This window comes from Manis pentadactyla, chromosome 4 (assembly GCF_030020395.1).
Source record: "Manis pentadactyla isolate mManPen7 chromosome 4, mManPen7.hap1, whole genome shotgun sequence".
Lineage (NCBI taxonomy): Eukaryota > Metazoa > Chordata > Mammalia > Pholidota > Manidae > Manis > Manis pentadactyla.
In genome coordinates, this window is record NC_080022.1 from 126,073,353 (window position 1) to 126,093,615 (window position 20,263).

Here is a 20,263-nt window from a genome sequence, read left to right on the forward strand (position 1 = left end):
ATCATCTCCATAGATGCTGAAAAAGCAGTTGACAAAATTCAACATCCATTCATTATAAAAACTCTCAACAAAATGGGTACAGAGGGCAAGTACCTCAACATAATAAAGGCCATGTATGACAGACCCACAGCCAACATTATACTTAACAGAGAGAAGATGAAAGCTTTTCCTTTAAGATCAGGAACAAGACAAGGATGCCCACTCTCCCTGCTTTTATTCAGCGTAGTACTGGAGGTCCTAGCCATGGAAATCAGACAACACATAGAAATAAAAGCCATCCAGATCAGTAAGGAAGAAGTCAAACTGTCACTGTTCGCAGATGACATGATATTGTACATAACAAACCCTAAAGAATCCACTCCAAAACTACTAGAACTAATATCTGAATTCAGCAGTTGCATGATACAAAGTTAATACACAGAAATCTGTTGCATTCCCATACACTAATGATGAACTAGCTAAAAGAGAAATCAGAAAAACAATTCCATTCACAATTGCCTCAAAAAGAATAAAATACCTAGGAATAAACCTAATCAAGGAAGTGAAAGACCTGTACCCTGAAAACAATAAGACACTCTTAAGAGAAATTAAAGAAGACACTAATAAACAGAAATTCATCCCATGTTCTTAGGTAGGAAGAATTAATATTGTCAAAATTGGCATCCTGTCTAAAGCAATCTACAAATTCAATGCAATCCTTATCAAAATACCAACAGCATTCTTCAACAAACTGGAACAAATAGTTCTAAAATTCATATAGAACCACAAAAGACCCCGAATAGCCAAAGCAATCCTGAGAAGGAAGAATAAAGCAGGGGGGATCTCGCTTCCCAACTTCAAGCTCTACTACAAAGCCACAGTAATCAAGACAATTTGGCACTGGCACAAGAACAGACCCATAGACCAGTGGAACAGAACAGAGAGTCCAGATATTAACCCAGGCATATACGGTCAATTAATATATGATAAAGGAGCCATGGACATACAATGGGAAAGTGACAGCCTCTTCAACAGCTGGTGTTGGCAAAACTGGACAGCTACATGTAAGAGAATGAAACTGGATTATTGTTTAACCCCATACGCAAAGTAAACTCAGAATGGATCAAAGACCTGAATGTAAGTCATGAAACCATAAAACTCTTAGAAATAAACATAGGCAAAAATCTCTTGGACATAAACATGAGCAACCTCTTCATGAACATAGCACCCCAGGCAAGGGAAACAAAAGCAAAAATGAACAAGTGGGACTATATCAAACTAAAAACTTCTGTACAGCAAAGGACACCATCAGTAGAACAAAAACACACCCTACAGTATGGGAGAATATATTCATAAATGACAGATCCGATAAAGGGTTGACATCCAAAATATATAAAGACCTCATGCACCTCAACAAACAAAAAGCAAATAATCCAATTAAAAAATGGGCAGAGAAGCTGAACAGACAGTTCTCCAAAGAAGAAATTCAGATGGCCAACAGGCACATGAAAAGATTCTCCACATTGTGAATCATCAGAGAAATGCAAATTAAAACCACAATGAGATATCACCTCACACCAGTTAGGATCGCCATCATCCAAAATACAAACAACAACAAATGTTGGCAAGAATGTGGAGATAGGGGAACCCTCCTACACTGTTGGGGGGAATGTAAAGTTCAACCACTGTGGAAAGCAGTATGGAGGTTCCTCAAAAAACTAAAAATAGAAATACCATTTGACCCAGGAATTCCACGCCTAGGAATTTATTCTAAGAATACAACAGCCCAGTTTAAAAAACACAGATGCACCCCTATGTTTATCGCAGCACTATTTACAATAGCCAAGAGATGGAAGCAACCTAAGTGTCCATCAGTAGATGAATGGATAAAGAAGATGTGGTACATATACACAATGGAATGTTATTCAGCCATAAGAAGAAAACAAATCCTACCATTTGCAACAACATGGATGGAGCTAGAGGGTATTATGCTCAGTGAAATAAGCCAGGCAGAGAAAGACAAGAAACAAATGATTTTACTCATCTGTGGAGTATAAGAACAAAGCAAAAACTGAAGGAACAAAACAGCAGCACAATCACAGAACCCAAGAGTGGACTAACAGTTACCAAAGGGAAAGGGACTGGGGAGGATGGGTGTGAAGGGAGGGATAAGGGGGAAAAAGGGGTATTACAATTAGCACACATAATGTGGGGTGTGCACAGGGAAGGCAGTGTAACACAGAGAAGACAAGCAATGACTCTATAGCATCTTACTATGCTGATGGACAATGACTGTAATCGGGTATGTGGTGGGGACTAGATAATGAGGGGAATCTACAATGAGGGGAATGAGTAGCTACAATGTTGCTCATGTAACTGTACATTAATGATACCAAAATTTTAAAAAAAGCACATGGGGACTGTCTTCCACTGTTAACACATGTGCAGCTCCATTATCATTCTTAATGACTATATAGTCCCAGAACATGCATGTACCATAACTTATTTAACTATACCCGATTAATGAGCATGTCCCACCATAAATGTCATACCAATGTAGACCCATGCCAAGAGTATAAAAATGTCTTCATGGCTACCACCTTCACCATTACTGAGTACTACAAACAAATACAGTCCTAATTTTCATTTCTTCAGATGTGAAAGACAATTAAGACAACATATTAAAATAACAGATTTTCAAAAACTTAATCCTTTGAAATTCCTTGTGAATTATGCATTCCCATTTTCGCCAAAATTTCTTGGAAGTGTTCACTGTTTTGTATTGATGTATAAGTGCCCTCCACTCACCAAAATGCACATCCATTCATACTTGTAAAAGTCCAGTGGCAAAGCCTTATCAGCAGAACATGAAAAAGAACCCACAGAGTTAGCAGACAGCTGAGCCGTGTGAAAACTCTCCTGGCTCCCAAATTCAGGCACTTCCCACATGGGTGCCCACTGTGCTGATTCCACCTCAAGAATGAGAGCGGGTGTCCCCGAACTGTTGTCACTAGAAACACCTGGGGAACTTTTACAACTCCTGATGCCCACTTCTCACTCTGTACCAGTTAAACCAGGCATGACATTTCTGAGGATGCTCTGGTGATTCCATAGGCTGCAACATCTGGGAACCACTGACTGAATGATGATGATGAACCCCAGCTGCTGAGGGCGCTTCAGGCTCATACCCTGCATGTGTCAGCTCTCTCCCAAATTCTCCTTGGGTGAAGAAAGTTCCAGCTCACATACCTTCCTGGGACTGTTGCAGCCTATGACTAGAGGAGAAGGTATAAAGACCTTTCCCTTTTGCCCTGACTCGAGTCCCCAGCTCCTGAGATCCCTCCAGGCAGGATGAGGCCTTATGACAGCACCACTTCCCCTGCTTCTGCCCGATCCTGCCTCCTTCCCTTCCCCTTGAATTTTAACTCTGAAGGAGGCCCTAGTACTGTTCTGTGTATTAATCTCAGAGGCTTCTCCCTGAGGGAGCCCAACCCGTGCCACACCTATGCCACACACCATATGAAACTTCCCCTAAAAGAATAAACTAACCAAAATCTTCCTCAAAGACCTTGCATTCACCTGGAGGTAGCAATCAAAGCATATTAAAAAGTTCTTTTGGGTGGAATCATTGTTTAATGAGTACAGAGTTTCCACTTGACGTGACGAAGACATTTTGGAAATAGTGGTGATGGTTGCACAAAATTGTGAATGTAACTAATTCCAGTGAATTGTATGTTCAAAATGGTTAAAAGGGCAAATTTTATGTTATATATGCTTTACCACAGTTTAAAAAAGAAATTATGTAACATACCAAAATCCATGGAATTTATACCTTAAATGGGTGAATTGTTGGTGTGTGGGTTATATCCCAATAGAGCAGTGTAAAAAAAACAAAAACAAAAACAAAAACAAACTAAAGGAACAAGAAAAAGGACAAAGCCCAAAGTTAGTAGAAAGAGGGAAATAATAAAGATCAAAACAGAAATAAGTAAAACTGAGACTAAGAAAACAAGGGGAAAAAAATCAATGAAACTAAGAGCTGGTTCTTTGAAAAGATAAACCAAATTGATAGGTAGGCCAAACTCATCAAGAGGAAAAGAGAGAGGACCCAAATAAATAAAATCAGAATTGAAACAGAAGTTACAACTCACACCAGAGAAAGTCAAATGATTATAAGAAAATTTTATAAAAAATTATATGCCTCCAAACTGGACAACCTAGAAGAAATGGATAAATTCCTAGAAATGTACAATCTCCCAAGACTCACTCAGGAAGAAATAGAAAATCTGAATAGACTGATTATTAGTAATGGCATTGAATCAGTAATAAAAAAAACTACCAACAAACAAAAGTCTAGTTCAGATGACTTCATGGGTCAATTCTACCAAACATGTAAAGAAGAGCTAATTCCTATCCTCCTGAAACTATTCTGAAAGATACAAAAGGCAGGAAGTTTCCAAATTCATTATATGAAACCAGCATTACCTTGATACCAAAACCAGACGAAGACAATATGAAAATAAAATTACACACCAATAATATCCTTGATGAACAGGGATACAGAAATCCTAAACAAAATATTAACAAACAGAATTTAAAAGTACATTATAACTAATCATCAGAGAAATGCAAATTAAAACCACAATGAGATATCACCTCACACCAGTAAGGATGGCCAACATCCAAAAGACAAACAACAACAAATGTTGGTGAGGATGTGGAGAAAGGGGAACCCTCCTACACTGCTGGTGGGAATGTAAACTAGTTCAATCATTGTGGAAAGCAATATGAAGGTTCCTCAAAAAACTGAAAATAGACATGTCATTTGACCCAGGAATTCCACACCTAGGAATTTACCCTAAGAATGCAGCAGCCCAGTTTGAAAAAGACAGATGCACCCCTATGTTTATCGCAGCACTATTTACAATAGCCAAGAGATGGAAGCAACCTAAGTGTCCATCAGTTGATGAATGGGTAAAGAAGAGATGGTACATATACACAATGGAATATTATTTAGCCATAAGAAGAAAACAAATCCCACCATTTGCAACAACATGGATGGAACTAGAGGGTATTATGCTCAGTGAAATAAGCCAGGCAGAGAAAGACAAGTACCAAATGATTTCACTCATCTGTGGAGTATAACAAAGAAAAAACCGAAGGAACAAAACAGCAGCAGACTCACAGAAACCAAGAATGGACTAACAGTTACCAAAGGGAAAAGGACTGGGGAGGATGTGTGGGAAGGGAGGGATAAGGGGGAAAAAGGGGCACTATGATTAGCACACATAATGTAGCTGGGAGGAGGGGGTCATGGGAAAGGCAGTGTATGCAGAGAAGACAGGTAATGATTCTATAGCATCTTGCTGTGCTGATGGATAGTGACTGTAATGGGGTATGTGGGGGGGGAATGATATTAGGGAGAGTCTAGCGACCATAATGTTATTCAAGTAATTGTATATTAATGACACCAAAAAAAAAAGTATGTTATAAGATTATGCAAAATGATCAAGTGGGACTTATGCCAGGGATGCAAGGATTGTTCAAGATTCACAAATCAGTAAATGTAGTACACCACATAACAAAAGGAAGGATAAAAACCATATGATCATTTCAACAGATGCTGAAAAAATCATCTGACAAAATTCAACATCCATTCATGAGAAAAACTCTCAACAAAATGGTTATAGAGAGAATATGCCCCAATATAATAAAGGCCATATATGACAAATACATAGCTAACATCATACTCAATGGTGAAAAGTTGAAAGCTTTTCCTCCAAGATCAGGAAAATGTCAAGGATATCCACTTTCACCACTCTTATTCAACATAGTACTGGAAGTCCTAGCCATATCAATCAAAGAAAAATAAAGATATCTGAATTGGTAAGGAAGAAGTAAAATTGTCACTATTTGTAGATGACATGCTACTATATATGGAAAACCTTAACTATTCCACCAAAAAACTATTATAACTAATAAATGACTTCAGTAAAGTTGCAGGATGCAATCAATATACAGATCAATATACAGATATCTGTTGCATTTCTGTATACTAAAAATCAACTAGCAGAAAAATTAATTAAGAAAATAATCCCATTACAACTGCACCAAACATAATTAAATACCTAGGAAATAATTTAAACAAGGTGAAAGACCTGTACTCTGAAAACTATAAGACACTGATGAAAGAAATTGAAATTGATGTAAATAAATGGAAAGAGATATCATATACAGTATAAAATGTCCATACTACTTAAAGGAATCTGAGATCAAATGCAATCCCTATCAAAATACTAGTGGCATTTTTTTAAAGAACAGAATAATCTTAAAATCTTTATGGAACCACAGAAGACTCTGAATAGCAAAAGCAATCTTGAGAAAGAAGAACAAAATTACAGGTGTCATGATTTCTGATTCCAGCTATACTGCAAAGCAAAAACAATCAACACATCATGGTACTGGAACAAGAACAGACACATAAATAAGTCAGTGGAACAGTGTAGAGGGCCCAGAAGTAAACCCATACTTATATGGTCAATTAATCTATGACAATGGAGGCAAGAATAAACAATGGGGAAAACAGTCTATTTAATAAATGGTTTTGGAAAAACTGGACAACTACATGCAAAAGAATGAAACTGGACTACTTTGTTACACCATATATAAAAATAAACTCAAATTGGGTTAAAGGCCTAAATGTAAGACCTGATACCTTAAAGCTCCTAAAAGAAAACATAGATAGTAAACTCTGAGACATGTGTTTGCTAGATGGGATACTGCCTGATGAACCATTGAATAAAGCCAGTAAGATCTTTAAAATGTCCATACTGCCTGAAGGAATCTAAGATCCAGTGCAATCTTACTGCATAAACTTTACTCAGTTGAAGTTTTTTGTTTGTTTTTTTTAACACCTTACAACAGAATATTATTTGTCTATAAAATGGAATGATGTACTGGTACACACTATAGCATATCAACCTTGAAAACACTATGCAAAGTGAAAGAAACCAGTCACAAAACATCACATATTATATGATTCTATTTATATGAAATGTACAGAATAGGCAAATGCATAGAGATAGAAAGTACATTAAAGATTCTTTAGGGGCAGAGAGACTTAGAGGATTGGAAGTTATAGCTAAAGCATGTGGGTTTTCTGTTTAAAGTGATTAAAAGGTTCTAAGTTTTTGAGGTGGCTGTACATATCTGTGAACAGATTAATAAAAACATTGAATTACGTACTTTAAATGGGTGAATTAAATAGTCTGTGAATTATATCTCAATAAAACTTATGTAAGAACACAAAAACTAACCTAAAGAAAGTTGGAGAGGAGAATTAATAGAAATAAAGACAAAATTAATGACATATGAAAAACTCACTGGAAATCTAAAATTACACCAAAAGCTAGTTTTGTAAAGCCAATAATATCGATGATTCTTGTCTAGACTCATTCCTAATTAACTGTTAAGAAATGTAGTAATGGCTCTCAAATTGATAATGATTGTTATCTAAGACCAGCATTATCTGCAACATAAAATCATTACATATAAAGCTATTCTAATGAAAATCAGGGATAAGAAATTGCTGGATAAGATTTTAGTTTTGACTTAGTGGATTGGGATGAGAAAGGCCTGATGAGAGAGCACCTATTGAAAACGAAAGGTAGTCATCATTATTTGTAGATGACATCATTGCACATGTTGAGAACATAAGTATTTCAGAATTCATAATGCTAAGGTGGCTGGGTGTGAAGCGGAGATGAGACGGGTGAACATTTGGAAAATGATCATCAGCCTTTTTATTGTGCATGTGGAGTTTGGTAAAGGCATTACATTTGCAGTTGGAAGGGAAAGCAGACAGGTAATAGTGGAAAAAAAAGATACAATATCTCAGTGCAGCAAAAACTCTTCAAATAAGATTAAATATGTTTGTATTTCACAGGGACCTGAGGAATCAGATTGGCAAGAACCCTGAAGGGATCCTCAACTGCAAAGTCACTTAATTCCCAGTCATCAACTTCCATCAGGTTTCTCTACTGCTAGGATCCTGAGGCAGGGTTTCTACGCAGATCAAGAATGGTAATTTCCCAAGAAGGTAAGTTTTCTTGGGTTACACTACCTTCTTTCTTTGCACATATACATCTATCTTTTTTCCTGTAGGAGTAACTTTTGAATTAGGGCCAAGAATTCAGGCAGTTTAACCTTAAAAAGAGCAAGAATATGAGCTAGTCAACAATCCTTTCCAATCTAAATGGCAATGACCCATTGTTTAGGAGTAACATGTTTTTGGCAAGCAAAATTGGCAAAACAAAACAAAACAGAAGTCTACTGGATATTGAAAGGATAATGACTCATCTTTAATAATAATGATGAGGATAGATACCTTTTATTGAATAATCTACATTTTCTCCTTTACCCATTTCCTCTTATTTTTCCCATTTTAAAATTGAGACAATTGAGCTATAAAAAGTGTAAATAATTGACCTAAGGTCATACAAGGTGGTGAAGCTGGAGTGTCTGTCAAATGATACACCACATGTCCTCTTTGTGTGTCCTCCAGAGTCCCACACATACTGAGTGCTCAGTTAAAGTGGATTAAATGACTGAACAAAGGTTTTCCCCTTCCACAAGACTCCCATCTTTCCTGGATACAAAGGAAAGAATAAAGCTACCTTATTTCTTCTCTTCCTCTCAATTCCTCTGCCAACTCTATGTAAAATAAGAGCCAGAAAACAAAAAGTAAAAGCATATTAAGACTGAAAAATTAATCAAGTGCAAGGGATTGGTTTAGGATAAATATTTGCACAAGACATCATATGGAATAAAGAGGCAAAAACACAGGTGGCACATATAATGATTTTGGTGATAAATACATTTACATTTATATTAGCATCTTAGAAATATTTACTTCCATATGAGCAATTTTGTCTTACTTTCTGTTAGTTTTTCTTCTTATTTAAATATGTGAGCATCATCTGCAACAATCTTAGGTGAAAATTGAATTCCACTGGGAGATCCCAGCTACTGGTTAGGATGTCCTGCACTGGGTAAAAACAATTAAAAATGATGAGTCTAGTCCCAGAGATATGCAGACAAGAGCCCAACCCCCATGATTTGCAACTTCCAGGAATCCCCCTGGGGCCTCTTCCTGCAGGGTCCCAGAGCTGGCTGTTCAAAGGACTGTACCAAATTCCACTGAGGGGAAAGGAAACCACAAATATCAGAGCTGCACTCCTCAATTAGACGCCTCTTAATCACCTTTTGATCCTGGGATCTTGACACCAGCCTGCAGTCTTGCCAGAGCCCCGTCTGGCCTTAGGAGTAAGCCACTCCTCCCCCAAGCCTTCGAATGACAACATTTTTGTTACAGTACTTTTAACGCTCTAATAAATTCCTCAGTTGTGGTTAGAGCACCAGACTATTTAGACATAGTCCACAAATTGTTTGGACTGTGGGGGAGGTTCTGGCGTTCGTTCGCGTTTTCAGACTGGTTCAGATCGTTTCAGAAGGCCGAGGATGTGATGTGTCATCAGGGAGATTTGCAAGTAGACATCTCTGATTAAAACATCATCCACCAAGTGACCTGCAAAGTAGAGACACGGACCTGTCAGTTCATTTGGTGGCTTTCAAGTAAAATCACATCGTCTGCTTTTGTCACAGAGGGAAAAAAATGACTCGGGAGATTTATGGCAGCAAAGGTGAATTATTAGGAATTGCAGGGACTTAATGCGCTCTGTTGACCCCAGACCCTGGAGAGATCTCACTGGCTTTAGGATTTTTGTTTTTTTGCCTGGTGATGTTGGGTTAAGAGGATCTGAGAAGATGACCAGGCCTGTGCTGTGACTTTTGAGTACTTGAAATGTGGCTAGTTGGTAGTGAGGTATTTAATTTTTTATTTAACTTAATGTTAACTAATTTAAGTGTAAAAATCTATATTACATTCAGTTATTAGAAAACTTTTAAGTATATTTGATAAAAGTTGGGTGTGTGAATCTATTTTGGCATCCACAAATAATATGAAACACAAGTATTTCTGATGAAATTTCACACTCAAATTGAGATATGTGATAAATGTATGATATATACCAGATTTTGAAGATGTAGTATGAAAAAATGTGAAATAGTTTCTTAATGTAAGCTCTTTTTTATATTAACTCCTTGTCAAAATGACAATGTATTGATTAAATCAAGTTAAATAGAATACATAATTAAAATCGACTCCATTGATTATATTTTTACTTTTAAATGTGGCTACTAGAAAATTTTAACTTACATATGAGGCTCATATTATATTTGTTGAAAATACTATATAGATGCGTATAATAGGTCAATAAACACACCGATCTAAGCCTTACACCACTCTCACTGGCTTTTAAGGAGAGGCACTGCCTACAGTACCCTTTCTGGGATCAGAAAATGATAGGCTTTTTTAGATCCTATGAGCTGGGTCCTCCACTGCTCTTGACAGCTTCAGATCTGTCATCTAGAATGACATGAAGGAGTCCATGTCAAACCAAATTAAACTTATGTTAGTTCAGTCATACTGCAGTTTCAACTCTGAATCAGGGACTATTAGGGACTTAAAAGTAATTCCCAAGAGTTTGTAGTCTGCAACCCCAGGGGGAAAATATGTTCCCAGCCCAGGACAAATTACCTTTGAGGATGAAATCAGTCAAAGGGAAAAATAAAGTGGGAGAAACCCATTTATTGCTTACAAGCAGTCATCCACTTTTGCTTGCTGTTGTCTTTCACAACCCAGCTGCAAAAAAGGGACCCCACCTAACCTCTCCAGTCCAGATGTGCTCTCTCTCTCCCTTGTAATCACCTATTGATATGGAGATGCACTAAGGCCAGGTGAGAGATTCTGGAAATACTGCAATTTTACCCACACAGTCTAAAGTAAAACATGACATAAAACCAATAGCAACAATGGAAAGCAGTGTGATCAGACACCACAGTAAGCTGTGGTGGGTCAATCGATAAAATACAAGAAACCCAGTTAAATGCAAGTTTCAGATAAATGAATAATTTTTAGTACAGTTTTGATCTGTGCAATAAGAAGGTGTCCTGTGTTTTTATTTGCTAACTCTGAAGCAATCCTCAGAATGGAGGGCTATCAAAAATCAGAGAGGAGAGAAATCCTTTCTCTGTGAACAACCCAGCCCAGTTCTACAAGGGTCTGCGGATGTGTGCAGAACTGTCTACTTTCTTTAGTGAATAAGCGATGCATCTCTTTGCTTTGTTCGGCTGTCTTCATGTCTGTGTAAGATCTGAGCCCTGTTCAGTCCCTGTGCAGTGTAGAGATGAAAGGGAGCACAGGGATACAGATAATACCTTTGCATTTATGACTTTTGTCTTAGTCTGCAGGCTATCATGGGTAGAAGCCATGTCTTCTGTAGGAATGTGTTTTTAGTAGTAGCCAGACTCTAGGACTTGGTGGAACAAATCACAGGTAGACTTAACCTGTCATAGAACTTATTCTGAAACAAGGAGCAAAAGAAAAGTTCCATGCTCGCTCCTTATAATGGCCAGCAGCTACAGCAATGGCCAAAGCTTTCTCTGTACTGTAAAAATGTCACATTGGGCAAGATATCAAGACCTAAGAGACTCACTTGGATACTTTGTGCCCCACCATCTTTTCTGACTTAAGATTGAAGCAAGGAAGGTGGGGAGAACTCCTGTGTCAAGTCAGAGAGTGGCAGAGAAACAACTATTCTGGAGTGATAGACACACACTGAGTCCAGGAACCCTTGCACAACTTTCCAAGTGCCAAGGGAAAGAGCAGATCCCAGGTTTTCCATTTACTGACATTTATCTAGTAAAGGAGAACTTTATCTTTGGGTTCTCAGTCCTGGGATTCCAGAAGGACTCATAATTAAGACACATTCACCTCACATAATTTGCCTAAGATCAAAAATGCTTTCTTGCACTCATAGATGGGGTACCTTCCACCCTCAAATACCTTCTTTATTATCAACCTTGCTTTTTTAACCTTCTAATTTGAGCAGGTTATGGCACTTAGAGTCCCTGCAAAATGCTGCATTTCACTCAGATATTTGAGCTGATTGACTTATCTCACTTATGTGATTCTTTCCCTTGGATTTGTCATATTCAGGATGTTTCCAAGCATTTCAAAGAAGTGGTACAGAATCCTGAGAGAAAAACCATTTGAAATTAGAAATTTATTGAGGGTATATGAAAAGATGGAAGGTAGGATCATGTTAAAGTAAAATCAAACAGTTCCAGATGAAACTAACCTATGTGATGGCTTGATTTTCTGAGTCATTTTAATTACTATTTTGGTGACTCATTGTCACATCATGTGTCAGGTTGCAGGCTTTAAAATTTTTGTTCTGGAAATGCTGACAAAGACTAGGCTGCAAGTCCAAAGGGATTATGAAACACTGTTATAGACAAAACCACACTTTTTCTCACCCATTTATCTTACAGGAACGTATAATTTGGATCTATAGATATCTGTATATGAAAAACTTTTAAAATATAAAATGTATATAAATGTGTGGGTAAATTTATAGGGAAATTGACCTTATTAGTCAATAATAAAAAGTTCTTGGTAAGTTTTAAAACACTGAAAGAATCAAAATGGAATGGAATCAACAATGGAAGGATCAACAGAATGTAAGTCAGAGGGTAAAAGTAGTTAAAGGGTTCTATGGTTTTTGCCTTGTCCCGCAAGAGGATGAAAATATCAATTAATATCAGTTATTGATATATTACAAACATATGGTGTGTTCTTCAAGATAACAGTCACTAACTCTTATATCCAGGATAAGAAAGGGATTAAAATGGAATAATAAAAATAATCTGAAAGAAGACAAGAATAGAAAAAAGTAGAATAGACAGGACAAGTAGAAAACATATAGTAAGATGGTAGTTCAATTTTTTACTCTTTTATAGAAATATATTTGACATACAACATAAGTTGAAGGTGTATAGCATGTTGATTTGATACATTTATAGATTGCAATATGATTGCCATTGTAGAGTTAGCTAGCACCTCTATCACATCACATAATTATCATTTCTTTTTTGTTGTAGGAATAATTAAAATCTAGTATCTTAGCAAGTTTGATATATGTAATACAGCATTCTTGTCTCTAATCACTATGCTGTGCATTAGATCTCCACAACTTATTTATGTACTAGTTGCAAGTTTGTACCCTTAAATAACATATCCTATTTTCCATCCCTTAGCTCTTGTTACCACTGCTTTACTGTTCTTGAGAGTTTGGTTTTTTTAGATTCCACATGTAAGTGATATCATACAGTATTTGTCTTTATTCTGTCTGATTTATCTCACTGGCATAATGTCTAAAAGGTAGATCTATATTGTCACAAAAGGCAGGATTTCCTTTCTCATAGTTGAATAATATTTGATTACATCTTCTTTATCCATTCACCTGTTGATGGACACTTAGGTTGTTTCCTGTATCTTGGCTACTGTGAATAATGATGCAGTAAGCATTGGAGTGCACATATCTCTTCAATATCCTGTTTTCATTTCCTTTGCATATATACCCAGAAGTAGAATTGCTGTATCATATGGTATTTCTACTTTTAATATTTTGAGGAACCTCCATATTGCTCTCCATAGTGGTTGCACCCATTTACAGTCCCACCAACAAATATTTCCTTTTCTTCATATCCTCATCAGCATGTTATCTTCTGGCTTCTTGCAGATAGCCAGTCTTACAGGTATGAGGATATCTCCTTGTGGTTTTAATTTGCATTTCCCTGATGATTAGTGATACAGAGCAGTATGATGGTAGTTTTAAATTCAAATGTATCAGCAATCACATTAAATGTAAATGGACTAAATGTTCAACTGAAAGTCAAAGATTGTCATACTAGATAAAAGCCAGATGATATTTAAACAAATCACATCTAATATTGATTCAGAAAGGTTCAAAGTAAAAGAATGGAAAAAGATATGTCATACAAAATACTAACCAAAAGAAAACTGATGTAGCTATATTAATATCAGATTCTTTTAGACAAAAAGTATAATTAGAGGTAGACAATTCATAATAATAAACACTTTAACCCACCAGAAAAACATAGTTCTAAGTGCCTATAAGGCATCTAATAAAATAACCAAAAATAGATAAAGTAAACATTGGCAAGAATATAAGGAAAAATAAACAAATTCACAATCACATGGGAGAGTAACATACCTATCTCACTGACATAGAACAAGTAGGTCAAGAGTTAATAAGGATGTAGAATACTTGAATGATGCTACCAGCAAACTTGACCTAAAGGACATATTATATAGGATATTGTCTCTAGCAATTTCAAGATACACATTTTCATAAAGTACACATGGAAGCATTAATAAAAATTTGCCATTTGCTGTTCAATAAAGGACTTCTCAGCTGTCCTATCTATTCCTTACATAGTAACTCTTATTAGACATATGTTAGAACCTCTCAATCTCTCTTCCATTCCTTGTGATTTTTTCCCTTGTTTTTAAATGACTTTGATGCTGCATTTGAGATGATTTCCTTCATATCACCTAATACAGTAATTATTCAGTTGCATCAAGTCTAGGATTTGCTTTGTCTATTTTTTTTAATTTCAAAGATTCTTTTTTATCTCTAAAACTTCTAGAAGAAACTAGGGGGAGAGAATATATCTGTGTTCAAAAACCATATAAACATGTCTGTGCATCAGAAACTGAACAGCACCTAGCAGTCAAATGCAACTTCAGGGCATCACCAACCATGAGAGAGAAGAGTGGGGACAGATGGCTTTGTGGGATACAAGGGACAGAGAGCATCTCAGTCTCTCAGAATGAGAGGGCAGTGAACTGCACTAGGAGATGGTGCCTCCAAAGGAGGATGTCATCACCAGGAGGACAGGATGTAACAGAAAAAGGAGACGGACTGTGTAGCTGGAGGATGGGTGGGGTCACAAGAACCCCATCAGACACTCAAGTAGAAAGATAACACAGAAGAAGACCAGAGGGATATTGAGATAGAAACTAGGCTGAATTTAGAAAAAAAATAAAAATAAAGATTTTTTAGAAAAAATTTTAAAAATTAAGTGGCCTCTTTTGCACACCTCCAGGTGTTTGAAGGATATACAATTTTATCCTAGAGTCAGAGCATGTGAAGATGGAAGGGACTTCATGTGTCACCAAGTTCCATTCTGTCCTCACAGAGACAGATTCCTCAGATTCTGGGACTCAGTGAGATGCAGCCTGAAGGGACTAATCCAAGGTCACCTGTCTGTGTTGTAACAGGATAAAGACTCAGACCGGGACTCCTGCTAAATAGCTGTTCAGCCCTAGCCTTTTCAGTCTGCTCTTAGACGAAATCCCCCTTACACTTCTACACTCTTGATTCTCTCATGTAGAATACCTTCATTCTCTTAATTTCCATTTTGTCAGAATAATGGTGTAATTAACCATTTCTGGCTCTATTACATACATGTGTGTATATATATACATATATATACACACATAAATATATTAAACATACAATGTTATATGTATAGTGTGTATATATATATAGTATGCATGTGTATATATGTACATACACACATATGTATGAATTTCTCCTTGCATTTTTAAGAGTGTTAGTTTTACATATATTTCATCCATTGATTTTGGTGCATAAGTTTAATTGGTGCTCTATATTCTTTAAGTTTAAAATGTTGGTATCTATCTCATAGTCTCACATGATGCTCTCAATCTTAAATCCTAATAGTCTGCTATTAATATTATTATATATTACCATAGTAATATATAAGTTTGGTTCCCAAACTTCAGTGTGCATCACATTTTCCTGGAGGATACATTAAAACACAGACTTCTGGGTCCCTCCCCCGAGTTGCTGATTCAATAGGTCTGGGTGGGACCTGAGAATCTGCATTTCTGACAAGTTCTAGTGCATGCCTTTCCTGCTGGCCTGGGCCCACACTTTAGAACCACTGCCCCAGACTATTACTTGAAGACTCGCTCCTTTCCTGACACACGTTTGTTGCCTTTGCCCTGGTTGCCACTCAGAAAATGTTTACGAAGTTTTCCTCACAAGTTCTTCATTCTCATGATGTCTTTCTAATTATTCTCTCTTTCACAAATGTCTTGGCTCTTTTCTCATTTTCTTCCCAAAGAAGAATTTTATATTCCTCCTAAATCTCCTTCCTATCTTTCTGAAATCTCATTGAATTTCTGAGTTATTGAGGAAACGCCTGGCATCTTGTCACTATTAGGTCCTACTCTGTTCCAAACAAGACATACTTGTCCCATTACAGCAATCTCATTCTAAGCTCTTCGGTAAACCTTTATGGATTTTCATCATCTGTACTTTCAGTTTGAAGTTTATTCCCAGGCAATTTATACTTGTGGATTATTTTAGTGATTAGGATATTTTCCCACTGTGTTTTCTAAATGTTTCTTGGTGGTAAATAGGGAAATCTATTGCCTTTTTTTCTTTCTTCATTTTATTTGTATGTTTTGAAATTCAAAATTGTATTTCTGGCTTAATACATGAAACTTAAAAAAAAAGTTCCATGTTCCCTGGAAAAGAGCATATTCTCTGTAGGATACGTAGTTCAAATGTGCCCTTTAAGTACAATTTATTCATCTTATTAATGCTTTTTCTAGACTACTGCTTATTCTCTAAGTACTTTGAGATAGGCACACTCATGAATTCCTCCTTGTCTTTTTAAGAGTGTTAATTTTACATACACTCCATCCACTGATTTTGGCACACGAAGTTTCATTGGAGCTCTGTCTTCTTTTAGTTTTTACAATATGAAACGGTGGTCTCTGTCAGATAGTCTCACATGATGTTCTCAGTCTTAAATTCTATATAGTCAGTTATGAGCATTACAACTCATTTTTCCTTTTGTTTGCATTTGCCTGGTATACATTTTTATATGGATTAGCTTTAGGTATGTCTCTAGTCAACAGAAGATAACTGGGCTTGGTTTTATTGCATACCAATTGAGGATCTCTTCTTAATAAGCAAGATTATCTCACAGTTACTCTCACAAATATTATATTTGGCCTATGTCTTCTTCCTTTTTCTCATTTTCCTTCTTTAGATCTCCCTTTGTTCTCCTTCATTCCTAAACAAACCAGTCCTTTTTTGTTTTTACTTTGCTTTTCTTCTGATGGAGCACTTTAAAGTTTCCAAATATATTCTTCTACCTATAACTTGAAAATTACTTGAGTTAATGAACTTGTATCTTTTCAGTCACTCCAAATTAAGCAAATGTTTAACACATTTTCACTTGCATTACGGTGTCTGTTATATAGTGTGTGGTATTTCATATAGCATATGGTATATGGTATATGGCATATAGTATATTTCACTCACATTATGGTGTCTATTATATGGTATATAGTCTCTGTAATATGATTTTGTAGATCTAGCTTAAAGCATTTATAGTACAATATTTTATTTTCTTTTGTGAGGACAATTCTCATTTGTGACAATTTTACAACAGACTTGCAACTATTTGGATATCTCTTAATTTTGACTTGTTTTCACTTAAGTTAATGAGTTCATTTTAACTACCTGAACTTTTGTGATTATTCTCCCAGCTTCAAACACTTAATTTTGATTTTCTGTTGGTTGTAATACTCCTTTATAGTATTTGCTGTGTCTTTTAGGTACAGAACATGTAAGGACAATCAAAAAAAAGCAAAATCTTTGTTTCCGTGGAGCTAATTATCAGTCTAGTGAGCGAGGTAGTCATGAGAGGAATAAATTATACCATATGACTACTAGTGTTATTAAGACCTCACACTGTATGTAAGGCTCTGTGTTAAGCTCTTTATATGTATTATCTGATTTAATTCCATGATAACAGAATGAAAAGGATTCTGTTATTAATCTGATTTGTAGAAGAGGAGATTGAGTCTCCAAGAGGTCAGGTAAACTGCCTGAGCTGGGATTGAACCCAACCAAGTGAAGAGAAGGGAGGAAATCTTTCTAGCCAGAAGAAACAGTTGGTTATACAGAGGGGAGGAGGTTGGTGGACTAGAAGAAAGAAAACAAAACCTGTGACTGAAGAAGGGGATGCTAGGGGTGAGTGGTAGAAAGTAAGGCTAAAGAAGGAGGTGGGAGTCAGATGACGCCCTTTCTGGGAAGTTTGCTAATTTGGCTGCCAGGATGTTGTTTTCTTTTCTCTTTACTGCCTTCGAGGCTAATTTTAATTCTACTACTATGTCTTTAATTTCTTGCAGACCTTCTTATTCCAGCTTCCACATCTTGAAAGCAATTCTATCTTCTTCTCTTTCTTGAATTTCATTGCTCAAACTCAAGTCCTCTTTTATTATCTCAATCCATTCTCTCTGTGATGCTTTTGTAGAGATGATGGCATCTTGAATCAAGCTGAGAAAGCTGAACAGTTGTCTGAATTTTCCACATGAATCCCACATTAGGTGATCTTCAGCCTGCCTCCCGTAGTCATCTGGATGCTGTCCTTGTATACTGTCCTAGAGCAGTCTTTTCTTAATACACCCTATTGTCAAATTATTGGAGAAGGTGTTGCTCTCTTCACATCCTTGAACAAGATGAAACCTGTCCAGACTCAATTCTCATCAGAAGATTAGGTGAGTGTGAGGATTCAGATCTCATTTTACATATGCCGTGGGATGGTGAGTCCACTTCCAAGCTGCAGAGCTTGGACACCATTCTGTGCTCCATCCAGTTCCTAGCTCTGGTAGAGGGCTCCCACTTTTTCCTCTCCTTCAGTGGGGGCATCTTTTACCATTCCTGTTAGACTTTTGAACTGACACAGAATACACAAAACCAAAATTTCTAAACTGTACAGTCCTTGAGATTCTTCTTGCTTTTATCCCTACTTTAATTACTTTACTGTTAAAGATGGAAGTTCTGGTAATAGAGCCATGTTCAGGCCACCTGTGCATCCCATCTGTATTACTGGATATAGATTTTTTAAAATCTTTACAGGGACATAGACTGCTGGGGGCAAAATTAGGAAGAATAATTTCCTCGCCCTCTAGTTTACACTTAAAGGGTGTCAGAGGGATGCTTCCTCTGTTTTCTTGTTTGTCTGGGCCATAGGTCACTGAGACAGAAGGCAGAAGGTATCTTTTCATCTTGCTGATTTTAATTTTCAGCGTTGTTCTAAATTATTACCTCTATACAGGTATTCCCAGGAGGCTGCCAGCCTTTTACTATTTTCTGTTTGTGACATACTTGAATAAAAATTTTATTTTGACAAGAGTACAAAGAAAGCTTTTTGGGGACTCATCCCTAACTTCTAATTCTTTGTATTGTTAAAAATAAAACTTCACAGGGTCAGGTATATGCAAAGACTTGATCAGTACAAGTTGGGTAGATGGCATGTCCTCACTGATATCTGATCAAAGGCAACATCTACAAGGTATTTTTTCCAGCCCGAATTCATCAATTGGTTGAGAAAATATAGAAATATCATTTCTTAGTTTTTGCAAATGAGATTTATCCCTCCATTCTTCATTGCTACCTTTCAGATTCAAATATTCTATTTGGAGTGACACCTCTCACCCTAATTCTTCCCAGCCAAGGATGGTATCTAATGACTGATGAGTATATTGAATCTCCAACTTTACATGTAACATTGTTTTTCCCACCCCTGAAGTTTTCTGCCTTACATTTCCTTTCTCACTTACCCCAGTCTAGCTCCCTGGGTTAGTTCTTTGTTGATCCTGAACATCCATTTTGCGACTTCTGACTTTATCCAAGACTTTTCAGTTGAAATCTGAAGGAAATGAGCAAGTGAGTCAGAAATCACTTCTTGTCAAATGCAGTGCCAGAAAGTGAGCAGTTTTGTGCTCAGTGGGAAAGCATTTATCCTTTCTTCACTTCTTGCAACTTGAAAATAAATCCATCTTCTTCTCTTCTTTGAATTTAACTCCCCAATCTCTATTCCAAAACAGAAAAAGATCAGGAAGAACATACAAATGTTGAACGTCCTGTCTCAGCAACATACTGTGTTTATCACCTTAAATGTCTCCCTCAGTGTCTTTGTCTTGTCTCTCTAATTTAGCTATGACTCCACCAGTAAAAATCATATGACTCATGTCCAATTCCACATTTAGCAAAATTTCTAAATCTTTGTTAGTGTGCAAGGCAATGAATATGAAATGAGGTCTACATTCTTTATTTGGATTAAATTTAAAGCTTTTCAAATAACACCATTTGAAAATGTCATAGCATGACAAAGCAGCCATCCCTATGGGAGGGGCTCTGCCCCAGGGCACAGGGCCTTGGGGAAAAACACGCTATTTATCTTGCCA